Source organism: Marmota flaviventris, chromosome 12 (assembly GCF_047511675.1).
Source record: "Marmota flaviventris isolate mMarFla1 chromosome 12, mMarFla1.hap1, whole genome shotgun sequence".
NCBI classification, from domain to species: Eukaryota; Metazoa; Chordata; class Mammalia; order Rodentia; family Sciuridae; genus Marmota; species Marmota flaviventris.
The window spans coordinates 48,496,050-48,511,303 of NC_092509.1; positions in this window are offsets into that span (position 1 = coordinate 48,496,050).

Below are 15,254 nucleotides of genomic sequence, written 5' to 3' on the forward strand. Positions count from 1 at the left end.
TTCATCTCTAAGGTAAGCACCTGAGCACGGAGTACCATAGCGCTGCTAGGAATTAGTCATCTGCTTGAACATACAGTGGTTCTTCACAGCTGTATACACTAAGGCATGGCAATTTGATGGGCTGCATGAATTAGTGGCAGAAGAAGGCATAAAATTCACATGACCTAAGTCCAACATTGACTTTAACACCCTGAGAATAGATCGTGAAGAGCAAGTGATATTTACCCAACGCTACAGAAAAGTGATTCAGCGCCTCCACTTTCTTTCCATCCTGGAGACCAGGTGAGGCTCAGGGTAGGGTAGAAGTATTGGAAACAGTGCTACTGGGGACAGAAAACGAAAGCAGTGCACTTTGACACGAGAGAATAATATATCCACAAATCATTCAGGACATTTTTAAGAGAAGGAGAGAGAAAGAGAGAACTGACTAAAGAGACAGCTTCCTTCCTTCATCTCACTTAGCCTGGGGGCACAAATCCAGGAAACTACTCCAATTAACCCTAATAAAATTAACGTCCTGTTATGTGAATACTTTGAGTTTAGCTACTACATAGCCGTCTGTGATAATATATATGTGAGAACTTTGAACTCACATATATGTGAGAGCAAATGTAAGGCATTGTTTTGTACAAGTTGATTAATTCCAATGACAGAGAAAAAGTTTTCTCGCCACCCCCATAAGTTTTTCAGAGTCCAAGACTATGAATTCTGTGTATAGCTACTTAGCACAATCCAAAGCAGACATGAGTAAAATACAATACCAGATAAATTTACCAGTTTCTAAAGAATTACAGTTTTCTTGAATCAGAATCTTTCTGCACACCACATGCATAATATACTGCTAAATCACAGGAAAGCATATACATGTTAGAGATCTATACATTATCACGTCTATGTCTTATCACTTCATGACCTGTTCATTCTCCCAAACATTCTCCTTAGATATGTGGCATAATCACAGCTGGGAGAAGCCATCAGGGGAATGACACATAGTTCCTGCTTTTAACTCTGGCTGAGCCCCTGCCTGTTCCTGAGCCCCAGATCTGTAAATGTCTGACTTTATAACACAATTCTTAATTCCTGCTAAGCTGTTAGTGACTGTAGGCATTACTCTTCTCAGACATAGTCATACTTCAAAAGAAGATCTTTAAAAAGCATATCATATAGTTTATTAAAATGAACTTCAAATGGTGAAATTTCAGGTGGAATAACAATCACATGGAGAAGCAATTTGGAGTAGATGAAAACATTCCCAGCTTAAATTAAGTCTTATTTGTGCTTATTATTATTTTTGATTCTCAGAATTAACCCTGTCACTGCTATTACTACTAATGAAATGACCCTGCTTGATTATAGAAATCTACATGTATTCGTGCCATTATTAATAATAAGGTGGCAGGTAGGGAAACCAATTTTCTAGTTCTACTGTCATAAATAAAGCTAATTATTCTAGTTTCCTTTTTCCTTCCAAATTTCATTATTTATTCCTTTTTCTCCTCTATAATGGTTATTTAAACATTTGTTATTAATTCCCATGAGAGACTTACTAAGATTTTGTATTTGTTACTGCATTACAAGTTTTGTATTGGTTCTTGAGAAGGTTTATTCCCTAAAAGACAGAAGTTTAAATGTATACCTACTGATACTTCTCTATGATAAGGATAACACCTTCCCCTGGATTTTGTCTAGTCCATCAATCAGAAGATGAAAGATGTACATTTAATTGTTGCAAACAATTATGATCATGTTTCTCCCAGTTTCTTTTTGTATTTTGATAACTTTTTGCTTTGCATATTCTTATGTGAGGTTATTTGCTACATAAAGTTTTATGTCTTTTACTGCCATTGTTGATTCTGTGTCCTTTTCCAGTATGCTTTGGTTTTCTTAGTCCTTTGTGAGCAATGAGCTCAGTGTGTAGCATACAGATATCAGCTCTGAGTCCTTCAGATGCTAGATGTTCTTGGTTCCTCATTTCTTCTGTGTGATTTTTTTAAACGATTCTTTCCCTATTTGCAACACACACACACACACACACACACACACACACTTTTATTCTTCCTTACTTATTCTTTCTATCCAGAATCAGTGCATTAACTTGCATCTTCAAAAAATTCTGAGTACCTGCCTGAGCTAGTTACCAGATCCCTGAAGTGAAGGCACTGAGCCAAGAAAGCAGATGTACACCCAAACCAGGTGCACACAGCAGCCTCCCATCTTACTCACTATTGTCAGAGGAGGTTAAAGCCCATCACTTTCTGCCAGTTCCAAGTGCAGCTTTCCCATACCAAGATGGATCTCCCGTCCTCTGTTGCCCAGATTGGCATTCATTCTCCTTTCTGTGCTGCTCTCAGGTGCCTCTGCCTCTTACACTTAATATGCAAAAAAGATATACTTGCCAGAAGGTTCTGAGCTACCACTGTTCTCTATCTCCATCCCAACCCCACCCCCACCCACACACACTTCATACTTCCTCTTCTGTTGTGTTATGAAAGTTCACGAGATGCTAATGGTAGTATAAGGACATCGGCTAGAAGAACTGGGGCTTGGTCTCCGGTCACCTAAGCACTGTCACATGAAGAAGAGAGTGTTATGACTCCTTTTTTCCCCATTTAGTCAAACACGAATCTGTGAGCCAGGAGGCACCCAGAGGAGGGACAAAATGTATCCCTGTCTTCTCTTGAGAGCACATGGCCTCATTGTTTCATAAAATCAAGATGATTGGGCTACTGTTTATTGAACTTGAGTTCCATCCATTTTTGATGGTGGATATTTCCCCCCAGATTTTATTTCTCAACAGTTTAGTTTTGGGGACTTGAGGCAGTTCTTTCCATTTTCTGGGTCTCTTATATATCTCAGTGGGGAATTGGAAGAGGCTGCAAGGCCACCACTCAGATGCTAACTCGAGATTTTAATGAATTGGGCAAGGCTACCATTTTGCATCTGTTTCCTCCTGTTACTGGTGGAATAAAACCTTGGAAATGGGTGTGAGGAAAGAGCCTATAAATTAAAAATATTATCACTCAAATTAAGCCCTACACATGAAAGTGTATAAAAACCCTTCGGTAATCCACAAATGTGTGGGGGCATTATTTTAATATCTTCTTACCAGTGTGCTCTTGCATATTAATCTTGCCTCTGTTGCTGTTTCAATGAATGATGCATTTTATTCACTGTTAAAAATAAAGTCCGTCCTCTGCCTGCTGACGTTTGCCAGGAAAGCAGTGATAGGAAACAGCAAAGCGCCTTTAAAATTGGTGCAAAAAGAGATCATAATTGTGTGAGAATAAGCTTTTAATTTTTTCCAAATCCTTCCACCCAAGTGGCCATGGCAATGTAGGATAGAAGAATTTGATGGTAGTTTCACATAATGCTGCTTTACAATGAGAACTATTTCAGAGACTCCTAGAAGTGACCATAACGATGTGTAATTTAAAAGCAATATAGAGGAAAAGTGGGAGGGGGTGCATGCATTCCTTCAGTCGGGCTGTAGTTAGGGAAAACACTAATATAAAAATAGCCTATTTTTAGGAGCTCAGTATCTCATCTCTGTAAATGCTTCTGAGTCATATTTTCAAGGGTGACACACTTGGCTACTGTTGGGCTGCCAACAGTCCAGCTTGGGGAGAATTAAATGGAATTCCGGAGGGTGAGCACTTCCCGGCCAAATTGCTCCTGAGCTTCTGATTGCAAAATCTTTACCCTTGGTGCTGACTTAAGTAGCAGGAAGAACATGACTTGATTTTTCAAATCCCTGGTTGATAGAACGCTGTTCTTAAGCTTTTGAACCATGCAGTTGGGCTCACAAGTCTCAGGGAAGCTGTAAAATTTCTATTTTCAGATTCTTAATTTTTAGTATGCTTAAAACTCCTGGGGCAGTTTTTTAATGGCACATATATAACAAGCAGACTTCATTCTCCTGGTTTGACTGCAATGTCCTTTTTACTGAGGCCGATAGCAAATGCTAAGGAGTTTAGAATACTCTGGAAGGAGAATGTATACCAGATGGGAGTTAGCTAAATCCACCTACAAGATTGTGTGGTTTAAAATGATGATCCCCAGTCTATCCTTGTTTGATTGGATAATAGACAGATAGTTATTAAGAGATAACTCTGTACCCAACATTCAGCTGAACCCTGGTGGCTTTCAAAGAATTGCAAGGAGTGTCTTTAAATGAAGGCTACATAACTAAAGTATATGATATATATATTTTTTTAATGAGGAAAGGCAGCATAGTGGTTTTTGTCACCCTTGAGAGCTCTTTAATTGGGGGTATGTTCCTTGAACTCTCTGAGCTTCAATTTCCATATCTGAAAAAATATCCAGAGACAACATAGTAACCTCACAATATTGTTGAGAGAATGATAACATAATAAATGTAAATGGCATAGCCAATGTCTGCCTCCTTCTGATGAAGCAAATCAGAGCTGACCTGGAAAGAAGAGTCTGGATCTTGCCTGTGTTTTGAAGAGTCAGATTAATTCTCATCAATGTCTGAGAGTCATTCAAGCTGGAGCCGGACACACACTAACCAGAGCACCCAGCAGACCAAACAGGGCACCGACATGCTATTAATTTTTAAATGAAAAGAACAGATTTATTCTTTGCAATGGAAATATTCATGTCTGAAAAATACATCTTTCCTTCTTAAGTGTAAAGCTCTTAAAATCATGTCTGGCCTGTTCTAAGTGCTTCATAAATCCTAAGATAAAAGTCATATAATTAGTATTGTCATGGGAAGCATTGTCAAAGAGACAGGAAATGTGCAAAGTCTATATGGTCAGCACATTATGTCCCTAGAGACACAACTACTAGGGATTAAAAGGAGGGAGCTGGAAGAATAAAGGGAGGACCAGCCTAGTGGATTGGTGGACCCTGTATATTACCCACCCAGCACCATATACCCCCCCACCCCTTTTCCTTCTTGATATTATCCTGATTTTGTTCAGGAACTCACCATTCAGGTAGGGGTCACCCACCCCAGTTATGATGCTAAACCCAGCTGGAGAAACCCTTTCTTTTTGCAGGCAATTAATTCACGTTCAGCAGCGGGAATGTGGCCAATGGAACGAGCAGGAAATCAACTGGGAAGCTGGTGGGAAGGACCTGCAAGAAGAATACCCTTTCTTCTCTCCCTGCTCAGTGTCTGGGCTGGATGTGGTATCTAGAACCTCTGCAGGGCTTTGTGTCACTAACCTGAGGACAAAGCCCACACTGACAAAGCCATTGTGGAGACTGGAGAGGACTGAGGCTTTGATGAATCAATGGCACCCGAGCCCATCATACCTGAAGTCCACTCCAACTTAGGTTTTCAGTTATGTGAGATAATTTCCTCACTCTCTAAAGTTAGGGATTATGTAACTTGCAGCTGCAAAATCATCTACATAGAGACAAATTGCAGAAAAGTTGAAATTCATTGGCTGATGAAGTCTGGAGTCAGGCTAGCCATTGGAATAAAAATAAATTGAAGTCCAATGGCTAAGAGTCCCTTTCCCATAAGCATTGGCTATATAGGCCCTAACAATGCTCATCTGAGTCTCCTTTTCTTTCCATGCCTGTATGGCTGAGCAACTCTATCCCCACATCCAACTTGATGAATATTCTTCTACACAGCTCTTTCATCAGATTCACATAATTTTATCTGGTTGGAATTTTACCTGAGTGTGCTGTTTTATATGCTACTTTTCCCCCTGATCAGGGTCTGAAAATAACATATTTTTTTGTCTGTACATATCTATCTTCATCGTTGTTTTATGGACTTATATAAGTAAGAGAACTATTTAAACATTATTGTATAAATCTTCTGAAGGGTGTGTTAAGTGGTTTTCTAATTTTTTACTACTATAGTGTGTTGTATACATCTCTGCATGCTTACCTGATTATCCCCTGGAAATAAAGCTCTGATAATTATATTTGGGGTTCAAAGTATATACACATTTTTAGTTGATTTATTTCGTCAGGATTCCTTCAGCTATAGAGAACAGGAGAGCCATTAAAGAAAGTTTTTAAAGTAAGGAATTGATTCTGCCCTATCACTAGTAGTTTGGAAGTTGGAGCATTCAAGGGTTGAGTCAATAACTCAGTAGTGTCACCAAATATGAGGTCTGTTGCCATCTTGCTCATCTGGTTCCTTCAATGTGTTGGCTTCAGCCTCATGACCACACAGTGACCACATACTTCCAGGCATCACATGACAACACCAACATGAAGTAGAGGGGTATTTCTTTACATGCATCTCTTTTTACCATAATAACAATAGTTTCCAGAGGATCCCTGAAGATTCCCCTTTGCATCCCTTAGCCAGAATAGGATGAACACTAAAAATAATCAGAAATTGGTGCTCTGATTGTTAAGAAAAGTCTTAGGGAAGGGAAGAAATTTAAACTAGTCTCCAGAAATATCATGCCCAGTTTTATTTCACTATTGGGATATTTTCCCACCTTTGTCAACCTAATAATACATAAAAGACACCTTGTTCTTATATTAGTTTGTTTTTTGAAAACCATTTCAATTATTCATGGGCTGTTTTGCCTCTTGTTTTTGTAAAACTGCCCGATTGTGTCCTTTGTTCTTCATTCAAACTTTCTTCTCCTCATTAGTTTGTAAGTGCTCTGTATTTGTTTGGAAAAGTAAATCTTGTGTAGTAGGGTTGTAAATGTTTTCTCACTATCTGTCAGTCTATGAACATTATTTATGGTGGCTTTTGCCATACTGAACTTTTAGTTTTTATGTATTCACATTTATCAATATTCCTCATATGATTTTTGCCTTCCTTATGCTTATAAGGGCATAGAAACTGAAAGATCAAAAAAGAAATTCAATGTTTTCTTCTGTATTTCTTGCTTTAACTGGATAGCCATTTGTCCCAGAAAATATGAATCCAGTAATCCAGTTCCCCCGCCCCCAAATTTTCACACAGGGAACATTCAGACACCCCAATTTAAAAAAATGAAACGTCTATTGATTTCCTCGAATGCTGGACACGCCTGGCTTGAGAGTGAAAGTAACAGAGGCATTAGCCCCAGGGATTGTGTGTAGCCCTCCTGGGCCTGTGAGTAAGGAGGGGGGCTCTGACCCACAGCTTGATCTCCAAGTAGTCCACTCCTAAGAGCTGTGACCTTTTATGACCTTACACACATTTCTTTCTGTGCTTCAGTTTCCCGTTAAACAAAATAAGACCACGGTGATAGTATAATACCCATTTCATCGAATTTTATTTGATAATTAAATAAACAAATTCATGGAAAATGCTTGGAGTCTGACTCAAAGATAGGGTGTAATCAATGCCAGCTATTGCATAAACTTAGAGGTAGGACTTAGTTTATCGCATGAACTTAGAGGCCAAAGGCACATTCTGTGGAACCAGACTTGACTCCTTCTCCCCTACATTTACTAGTTATCTTGAGTTAACTACTTAATTTTAACAAGACCTATGTTTCCTTCTCTATAACATAGGGATAATAATAATGGTACTTTCTTCATTATAACTTTTTTTTTTTAGATACCAGGAATTGAACCCAGGAGGACTTAACCACTAAGCTACATCCTCAACTCATGTTATTATTATTATTTTTTGAGGCAGGGTCTCTCTAAGTTGCTTAGTGCCTTGCTCAGTTGTTAAGGTTTTGAAATTGTGGTTCTCCTGCTTCAGCCTCCTTAGCTGCTAGGATTAAAGGATGCAGCCACCAGGACCAGCAGTAGCTATTTTTGTTATCATTAGGCTCTAGACAATTGACAGGTCCCACCCGCAGACTGGAAGAGGATGGAGAACAAATACCAGGTGGTGATGGTTAGCAGAAATGCATTGCTATGTTACTACACCTAATATTAGTGGCAGGGACAGGAGGACAGGGTAAAACTTCCCGCAGACTGGAAGAGGATGGAGAATAAAGCTGAGGTGCTCGCGGGCACTCTCCATTATTGAACTACCCAACTGAACATGGTGAGAACCGGTGTCTTAGTCAGCTCAGGCGCCATCATAAAATGCCATATACCAGGTGGCTTAAACAACTAGAGTTACTTCTCACAGTTCTGGAGACTGGAGAATCCAAGGTCAGGGTACCAGTTATCTGGTTCCGGGTGAGGACTCTTTTCCTGGCTTTCACATAGTCCTGGTTGCTCTTTGCTTGCCTGGCCTTTCCCAGTGCACAGAAGGAAAGAAAGAGAAGGAGCTCTGGTTTCTCATAATTCCACTGAGCCGTTAGAGCAGGGTCCCACCCTTACGATCTCATTTAATTGTGTCTACTTCCTTAGAGGCCTCATCTCCAAGTATTGTCACACTGGAGGTTAAGGTTTTAAAATATGAATTTTAGGAGGACAATTAAGTCCACAGCAGATAGTTTCCAAGGCACTCTCTCTCTACATTATGCTTTGTCCACTTGGTAACAGCTTTGGAACTCCAGAGGAGGCAGGAGCTATGGTGGCCTCAGAATTTCATAGACACACAAGTATTAGACTCCATGATGATGATCACACAGCAGAATTTCATTTAATCCAAGCATGCTTTCTCAATCTTATGATTTAGAATTACCTCTTCACTTTTTAGTTGTATTTTAATCCGAATTTTTGAATTCCATTAAGGATGTTTTGCATTTTATTTTATTTGGTTTTCACTTTAATTGTATCCAAATTTATCATTCTTGCATTGGCTACCAAAATCATTCTTAGTTTGGCCAGGGCATTTTTCCCTCCAACCCTACCCGCCCTCTAAATCAAGGGTAAACATTATGCATGATTATGCAGCCCATAATCTTTATGTGGCCTCTGAGAGCAGGACATTGCATATGTCTATGCTTTGGTTGGTGGGTAGGTGTAATTGTCTATGCTTTGGTTGGTGGGTGGGTGTAATTTTGCCCAACCGTCCTCTCTCAGCAGACACTGCGACCGTAGTGGATGTTGTAACATGTGGTCCTTTCCTGAAGGGCTTTACAGTAACTTAGGAGCCTGCCACACTGGGATTTCCACAACGTTCTGTCCAGCCCTTCTGCCTCTGTAAGGAATAGAGAAAGGACTGTGAGAATCCAATCTACACTCCCTAAGTTAGGTTTCGCCATCAATAGTGATTTTCTGTATATACCCTTTCTGTGAAAAGTAGTCAAAGTTTCTTTTCTAGTTTCACCATACTACAGAAAATGGAGGAAGTGCAGGGGTGACACTGGCCGAACTGTATTGTTACAGTGTGTGCATAGACGAATATCTAACAACAAATCCTATCATTATGTACAACTATAATACACCAATTAAAAAATGCAAGCAAAATAAACAAAAGACAATGGAAAGTCTGGGATATGAAGAGTAACATAGTTGTTACAAAAAATACCCTTTAAAATAACTTTATTGAGATATAATTCACATATCATATAATTTGCTCACTTAAGGTATCCAATTCATATGCTGTTTGTCTGCTCACACTGCTATAGGACCATTGCCACAATCAATTTTTTAACATTTTCATTACATTAAAAAAGAAATTCCATAACCTCAGCAGACATTCTCTATTTCTCCCTCCCCATACTGATCATTTCTCCCCACCCCAGGCCCCAGGAATCCCCTCATCTACTTTCTGTCTCTGTATATTTGTTCTGGACACACATTTAATAAGAAAGTACATAGAGATTTTTAGAAATAACTTTTACGTTTCTTCTTTCTCAGACTCTTTCATACTCTGCCAGTAGTTTACTTATCTAGGCTATGCACCTAAAATATAAATGGAAAAAAAAAAAGATTATGTGATGAAAAATCAAGATTTCGAGACTAAAATATGCATTTTGAACTATATGTAACAAAGAACAGTTTGTCCTTGGAAAAAGCAAGAGGTGTATAAGCTCAAACTTCAGGTGGACCCTAAAGCAATGAATTTTGCTTGATGATGAATTTGGTATGAAACTAGCCAGAATCCCCTCTAATTTCTCACCCCTCTGGACTTGGCAGAAAAAACAGAGGAAGCTAGCATTTAGGGAGTTAGTAGAGGAACTTCCCCCACCCTCCATCAATTCCTTCAACCAACTCTGGATTTCTCTAAACATTTATCTCCAGTTCTACCCATTGGAGGATCCAGAGAATATTCGTGTCTACGGCAGGCTTCATGCAAGGCCGGAGTGAGGTGAATGGTTGGATTTATAGGTAACTAGATCTTACTGTGGCAGGAGTATAGGGGTAAATGTTGGTGATGGTTAGCAGAAATGCATTGCTAAGTTACCACACCTAATATCAGTGGCAGGGACAGGAGGACAGGGTAAAACTTTAAGTTGGAGACAGAGGAAAGCGTTGCACGCTTCATGCTTAAGATGAACATTTAAGAAGTGCCCTGCCATATGTCCAGGGTTTAGACAAACAAGAGAACATCAAACTGGTGCAAGCACATCCCACCATACCCATGGACTGAAAGTAACTGGGTCCTCATTTAAATACATTCCCATGTTAAAAGGTGCAGGGAGAAGGAGGGAGTCCTAACACAATTTTAGACACATTTGGAACCATATGTAAACATTTTTAATTGTGTACAAATTGACATAGGCATAATAAGAGATTGGTCCATAGCTTATAAATATGTCAATTTCTATCCCCAAATTTACATATACTGTTCAATCCTTGACTTCATTGCCATTCTGCCAATGGGGTACCATCTTGCTACACTAATCAATGCAATAAATGATTCTAACTCTCTCTTTGTTAGCCATCTTTGATTTCTATCCTGTGTGAACTAAAGGTCAGCTGATCTGATGACATCACTGACCTGACCAAAGCTAGCCTTTTATTTCTGGGTGAGTTTACTATTCATGTTCACTAGAACAGACAAACAAATGTGTTTAGTTCCAAGAGGAATTGATACATCACCTGAGATTCGGGAGTATAGATAAACACAGTCAAGGAGAAGGGGGCCCTTTGGTTTCAGCACTCCATGACTATTGGCTTACCTGACTCCTGTCCCCTTTTCCTCAAAAGTTCTTGAGTTGATGCAATAATGCAAAACAGCCATAAAACCCCATGCTTGTATTTATCAACATGACATACTCTCATAAACCCAGCTCCAGGGTGAAGACAATGTGTAAAAATCCTATATTCAGATTATGCTGAGGAGAGTGTGTGTGGGGGGGAATCCTCTTGTTTTCTACTTTAATTTAATTAAGAATGTCTCTGTGTTCATTGGAATTTGAAAAGTCAGGTAGCTGTCTGTTTTCTGTATATATTGCCACAACCCAGAGGTAAATAATTTTGAGTCTAGGAAATTACTTTGCATTACAAATTAAGTTGAATTACATCCCATCACTTTACCTGACCCAAAAGCAAAATGCCTGAATTGCAAAGTTCTTTGAAGCCTCTTACCTGAACCTAACTGAAGAAGACACATTTCATAGCTGCGGCTGTTTAGCAATGACAAGCCAAAGGGACTTAGAACACACCAAGCCACTGACTAAGGCTTCACAGTTTTGTGAAAAATCATAGTCTGCAAAACCTCTAACAACACCAAAGTCAACCATATGAAATACACTTGCTACTTGGGGAGAGGCCAGGACAATGGCTTTTCAAAAGACCCCAGCAGCAATGCTGTTAATTTTTAAAGAAAGAATATAAGAGTCTTTTCTTTCACCAAAAGAAACAAAGCAGCAGAAGAGAGCTTAACAATGCATTTGAAATGTCTGATATTTGCACGTGAATGAACCAAAGCAGATGGCTGGGAGGTCTCTCAAAGGACTGTGGGTTTGGATAGGGTGGAAAATGCCTGAGTAACAATTTAGGAAGCCAGGAGTCCGAGGAAGTGTACGTGGGAAAGAGGCTGATACTGGAGATATAGTGGGGAAAATCTCTTCTTTTATTTTTTTTAAGTTTTAATTTAAAAGAGGAAATGAAGTTGGTATTTTAAAACTAAAAAGAACAAATACCTTTAAAACAAAGGCAGGTATTTATAGTCTTCTGAATTCTTCCATTGTTATTTCCAAGGCTTTGTGAGAAAACAAGCAAATCAGTTGATCATTTGGTGCCTGCTGTGCAGATGCAGCTTTCTGGTGTTAGGTCTTGAGAGAAAGCAAGAGTGAGAGAGAGAGAGAGAGAGAGTACATGCACACGCGTATGCATGCACACATGTACCTGGTATAGCATAGAGTAGAGAGTGCAGGAAGTCAGAAGAAAGGGAAGACTAGGCTTACCCTATCACTGAGGATCTTATTTCCTTGATGGGAGCATAGATCATGGGACAGAAAGATGAAAGTGACACCCAGAAGGACTGGATCCACTGATGCATATTCATGCAGGTAACCTGGCAACCAGGTACTTGGATCTTCTTTGGAAGAAGATGGAGCATTAATGTATTAGTTAATTGATTAACAAAGTGACCATAGTTGAGTCGTTGAGACAAAAGTCCTGATAAATACTTAGATGTCTGGAGGTGGGATTTTCTCTGGAGGAAATCTATACCTTCACTTCCCCACTTGCAGGGAAGAAGGAAAAACAGGATCTCCAACAAAGAGGACTTGAGACAGGGTTGTGGGAAACCCCTCTCTTTACCTTTAGGAGGTTGCTTCTCCTGAAATTGAGACACGGAGAGACGTGACCTGCAGGGCTGCAGGGTGGCCTACCCTTGTGTAAGGGTGACTGTCTAGGTAACAAGTAGGACACTCAGCATGTAGAAGATTCCAAGATGAATCTACATTCACAGAGCAATGTGAAAGGTATTTTTTTCTTGACAAGTCACCCAAGCTGATCTTAAACTGGTAATCCTTCTGGCCCAGACTCCAGAGTAGCTGGAATTGAGTGTCCACCATGTCCAGCCAATAAGGCCTTATGAAATGTTCCAGCCTGGTCTTAATTGTGGCTGAAGAAATAGGGGTAAAGCTGTGCCCATTCTTAGCACAGAGAAATGCAGGGAAGTAAAGCAGTGTTCTCTCTCCTGAATCCAGAAATGGGGTAGCAATGGCTGGGTCGGGTGAGGCAATCATTCCATGGTCACCAGTGACACAGGAGGTGGGGAGGCCACAACAGTGAAATAAAAAGACCAGAGCCCAGGACCAGGACCAGACTGACTTGCTCCTGACTGTGCTGAAGAAGGGTCCTTGGGAAGGGCAGGAAATAGTGGGGCTCCTACTAATGGAGGAGGGTGGAGGCCTTAACTACCTGGGCATGAAAAGTAAACGTAACCCTGCTTTTGAGCCAGAGGGGGTGACTCCTGGCTGTGGGATTGACAAGAAAATAACTAGAAGCAGGTATTAAAGGAGTAGAATAAAGGAGTTTCCTGTGTTGGGCGAGGAGAGAGAGGCAAGGGATTATGGGAAAGGTGAAATTGAGGCCCTGTTCTAGGGGAACAGGGACATGACAAAGGGCATTCTAACTTCCGGTTATGAGGGACACAGTTTTCTGACTGTCCCAGGACTTCCTGCACATCCTTCCCCACGATCCTTGTGTTTTGAAAGGTGCTGGCTTGTGCGGAAGCAGAACTACTCATGGGGATCTGAGCCTCCTTGGCTGCAGCTAATGGACCATGCTCTGCCATCATGGATCAGTGGCTGTGGGTCTCTGCTAACATGCTGCTGGGTAGACACATACATTCTGTGACCTCCTCTCCTCATAGCTATTATTAGTCTGAGAAAGAAAACAACAACAGGTCACAGAAAAGCATTTATGTTTTATGGTCCTGGCTCCATTCTCTGCAGGAACGCTTGAAAACATTATTCCATGAAGCTTGGGAGTGCGTAGGAAGATGGGCGAAGGTATTTGCTTTCATTTCCTATGACTATCATAACCAGGAGTGTGACAGAAATGGATTCTCTCACCTTTCTGGAGGCTAGAAGTCCAAAATCAAGGTGTCAATATGGTTGGTTCCTTCTGGAGACCCTTCTCACCCAGTTCTGTTGGTTGCCAACTGTCCTTGTCTTACAGATGCATGCTATGGTTTCAATGTGTCCCCAAAAGCACATGTGTTGGAAACTTAATCCCCAAGTTCATATTTCAAGGTAGACCCTCTGATGGTAACTAGGATTAGATGAGGTCATGAAGTTAGGACCACCATGATGGCATTAGTGGTTTTTGTGAAAACAGGAAGAGATCCCTGAGCTAGCACTCTTGCTCTGTCTCACCATCAGATGCCCTCTGCCATGTTAAGATGCAGCAAGACGGCCTTCTCTGGTTGCCAAGCAGAGGACAACACCATGCTCTTAGAGTTCTCAGCCTCCAGAACCATGACCAAATAAACGTTTTTTATATATAAATTATCTAATCTGTGGTGTTCTGTTATAGCAACACAAGATGAATTAAGATAACACATCACTTCAACCTCTGTCTTCACTGTCTCTTGGTGTTCTACTCTGTGTCTCTGTCTCTGTCTCTGGGTCTCTTCCTAGAAGGACATCAGTCATATTGCATTAAGGGCTTACCCAATTCCAATATGACCCCATTGAAATGTAATTATATCTTCAATTACCTTATTTCCAAACAAGCTCACACTCTGAGGCTTTGAGAACTACATGAATTGGTGGTGGCCAGGGGCCCTATTCAACTCAGTACACTGTACAAATTAAATGGTTCTCTTGGCACCCACCTGGCTCTGATATTCCCTTCTGCCCTGTTCAGGACTCTCTCCTGGAGAGATGCTTTCTGCTTAAGCCAATGAGCCTCCACTAAAACTGTCAGTGTGCTGTGCAAACCTGAGCTGCCCACAGGGCACTGGATGCTGCAGTGACACCTCCCTCCACAGTGTCAGGCTCCCTACAAATGGCTTGCCACTGCGGCTCCCAGGCTGCTGAGCCTGCTGATGTCAGCTGTGGGGTTTGAGGGAAACGGCTTCTTGCTGCGTGCTGACTATTGGTTCCCAGCTCCCCTCCCCGGGCTCCAAGTGGAAACCTGAGGGACAGAAGCCAGGAAACAAGCAGAGTGGCAGACTCGATGTGCTCACAGCAGCCCTCCTGCCTTGGTTCTCTCTGCCTTAGAGTCATTCCCAAGACTCCTCACAAGGCTATGCCCGGGCTTCTTCCAAACACGCCCAGAAAGGTCAAAATCCTAGGTCGGGCACACAAGATGGAATACTACTGCCCTGAGCATGTGCACCCCACCTGATAATGTTAACTTCAGAGATGGGCCGTGAAGCTGATCTAAGGTGGGAGAGAGAACGATTCAGTTAAAAAACAGAGCAAGAGGCAAGATATGTTGGTCAAACCCTTAGACACTTCTCGACCCTCCAATTCTCAGACACTAACTGAGTGTCCAGTGATCAATTGAATTCTGCAACTATTTACCTGGACTTAGCGTCAGACCCTGTGAGTTAAGGG